The sequence below is a fragment of the Monopterus albus genome, unplaced genomic scaffold (assembly GCF_001952655.1).
Source record: "Monopterus albus unplaced genomic scaffold, M_albus_1.0 scaffold373.1, whole genome shotgun sequence".
In the NCBI taxonomy this organism is placed as follows: Eukaryota; Metazoa; Chordata; class Actinopteri; order Synbranchiformes; family Synbranchidae; genus Monopterus; species Monopterus albus.
Genome location: NW_018128253.1, coordinates 183,744 through 187,207, shown reverse-complemented (window position 1 = coordinate 187,207; position 3,464 = coordinate 183,744).

Below are 3,464 nucleotides of genomic sequence, written 5' to 3'. Positions count from 1 at the left end.
AAGGCAGTTCCCCCGGAGGAGCTGGAGGAAGTGTCTGGAGAGAGGGAAGTCTGGGTATCTTTGCTTAGACTGCTGCCCCTGCGACCCGGTTCTGGATAAGCGGAGGAAAATGGATGGATGGATGGATGGATAAATGAATGTCATCCAAGAGAACAGGCTGGATTTTGACTTCTCGAACATTGAGCCAGACCTCACTGACTTTCTCTTGGGTCTTTCTCTATGCCTGTTCCTTCTAAATATCCTACATAATATCAAATACAGAAATCTCCTTAGATGTGATTTTCTTACATCTCATAGGGTAAATGGTTTTGTACTTGTATACCGCTTTTCCAGGCATTACAGCACACTCAAAGTGCTTTCACACTACTTGGCCATTTACCCATTCGCACTCACAAACACTCACACATTCATACACCGGTGTTACCACCGGGAGCAACTGGGGGTTCAGTGTCTTGCTCAAGGACACTTCAACATGTTGACTGTACAAGCCGGGAATCAAACCGCTAATCTTCCGGTTAGGAAACGAACCACTCTACCGCCTGAGCCCCCATATGTCATTTTGCTAGATCTGATAAGAAATCTGTCTGTGGCGTTTCTCTTTTCCTCTATATGTTGGCATTCTGTTGTCTATTCTAGCCTGATTAGTAATAATAACAGACTCCAACTAGCCCATTTTTCTGTGCATTTTTTCTTCCAGCCATTCATTACAGTACTGACTGCAAAGATGCAATAGGTAATATATTTAAAAAGTTTTATTTTTCAAAAGTTTAATTTAAATAGTTTTTAGCATAGGTTTTAATTTAGCAGTTTTTGATTTATTTTGATTAATGTTAGTTTAGCCAGCCTTACTAGCTTAACAACATATTATAATAGTTAACAGTAAAAAAACAAAAACAAAAATAAATGTTGTGGTTGTGTGTGTTTGTGCGAGAGAGAGAAACAGAGCAGGGCACACAGGGACTGAGCAAATACACTGAACAAAATTATAAATGCAACACTTTTGTGTTTGCCCCCATTTTTCATGAGCTGAACTCAAAGATCTACAACTTGTTCTATGTACACAAAAGGCTTATTTCTCTCAAATGTTCACAAATCTGTCTAAATCTGTGTTAGTGAGCATTTCTCCTTTGCCGAGATAATCCATCTACCTCACAGGTGTGGCATATCCAGATGCTGATTAGACAGCATGATTATTGCACAGGTGTGCCTTAGGCTGGCCACAATAAAAGGCCACTCTAAAATGTGCAGTTTTATCATACAGCACAATGCCAAAGATGTTGCAAGTTTTGAGGGAGCGTGCAATTGGCATGCTGACTGCAAGAATGTCCACCAGAGCTGTTGCCCATGAATTGAATGTTCATTTCTCTACCCTAAGCCGTCTCCAAAGGCTTTTCCGAAAATTTGGCAGTACATCCAACTGGCCTCACAACCACAGACCACATGTAACCACACCAGCCCAGGACCTCCACATCCAGCATCTTCACCTCCACGATCGTCTGAGACCAGCCACCTGGACAGCTGCTGCAACAATCAGTTAGCATAACCAAAGAATTTCTGCACAAACTGTTAGAAACCATCTCAGGGAAGCTCATCTGCATGCTCGTTGTCCTCATCGGGGTCTCGACCTGACTGCAGTTTGTTGTCATAACCGACCTGAGTGGGCAAATACTCACATTTGATGGTGTCTGGCACTTTGGAGAGGTGTTCTCTTCATGGATGAATCCCGGTTTTCACTGTACGGGGCAGATGGCAGACAGTGTGTATGGCGTCGTGTGGGTGAGCGGTTTGCTGATGTCAGTGTTGTGGATCAGGTGGCCCATGATGACGGTGGGGTTATGGTATGGGCAGGCATATGTTATCGACAATGAACACAGGTGCATTTTATGTATGGCATTTTGAATGCACAAAGATACCGTGACAAGCTCCTGAGGCCCATTGTTGTGTCATTCATCCATGACCATCACCTCATGTTGCAGCATGACAAGGGGAGGCGACAGTGGTGCGGTGGGTAGAGCAGTCATCTACCCAATAACCAGAAGGTTGAAGGTTCAAATCTTGGTGCTGGCAGTCCACGTGTTGAAGTGTCCTTGGGCAAGACACTGAATCCCCCTGATGGTTAGAGCCATTGGTTGAGGTGGCGCTGCAGATGGCTGCCATCTGTTCTGTACCGGAAACAAATTCCTTGTGTGTAACATACTTGGCCAATAAAGGTGATTATCCTTATCCATATAATGCACAGCCCCATGTCACCAAGATCTGTACACAATTCCTGGAAGCTGAAAACACCCCAGTTGTTGAATGGCCAGCATACTCACTGGACATGTCACCCATTGATGTTATGGTTGGTTCCCCTCACCAGGAGGGTGAGGGAGAACTGGGGTTGGACTCACAATTGCTGACCCAGGTGCTAGTACAAAAAAGGGGTTTATTGTAAAAATCAACAACAACAAAGTAACAACATAACAGGGTCCGTAATACTTACAACCAGGGAAGGACAACTAAGGAGACCAGGACGAACAGGTACACGTACACTGATGGCAGGAACTAGGATAGCAGAAGATGTGGACGGACAGGCGAACAAAAGAACTAATGTACACAATATAATCCACAGTACAGAGACTGTCAGCGTGGATGACAGAAGGACATATAGCTAGCCGCAGATTAGCGTGAATAGGTCAAGCCAAAAACACACAGGACTGTCAGCGTAGCATCTAAAAACATGGGGGGAAAAGCAAGACAAAGCCTCGATACATGCGATATCAGTGGCTACTGTTGGCATGTACGATATGTTAGCTCGTGAAGGCGGAGCATCGGTCAGGGGGTTAAATAAGGGAAGAAAGTAATCACCGGGATGCACCTCATCTGTGTGCGTTGACAACCAGTTACTAATTACTGGAATGCAACCCAGCTGAGGTGCAGAGCCCACATGATAAAGAGGGTAAAGGAGAGAAAAACAGAGGAGAGGCAGTGGCCGTCGAGCGGCCCTGACAATTGAGAATGTTTGGGATGCTCTGGATCGGCGTATACGACAGCATGTTCCAGTTCCTGCCAATATCCAGCAACTTTGCACAGCCATTGAAGAGGAGTGGAGTGGACCAACATTCCACAATCAACAACCTGATCAACTCTATGCAAAGGAGATGTGCTGCACTGCGTCACACCAGATACTGACTGGTTTTCGGACCCCCTAGACACCCCAGTACAGTAAACCTGCACATTTTAGAGTGGCCTTTTATTATGGCCAACCTAAGGGCACACCTGTGCAATAATCCAACCATCCAACCATCCATTTTCCTCCGTTTATCCAGAACCGGGTCGCGAGGGCAGCAGTCTAAGCAAAGATGCCCAGACTTCCCTCTCTCCAGACACTGCATCCCACTCCTCTGGGGGGATGCCGAGACGTTCCCAGGCCAGCCAAGAGACATAGTCCCTCCAGCGTGTCCTGGGACTTACCCGGGGACTCC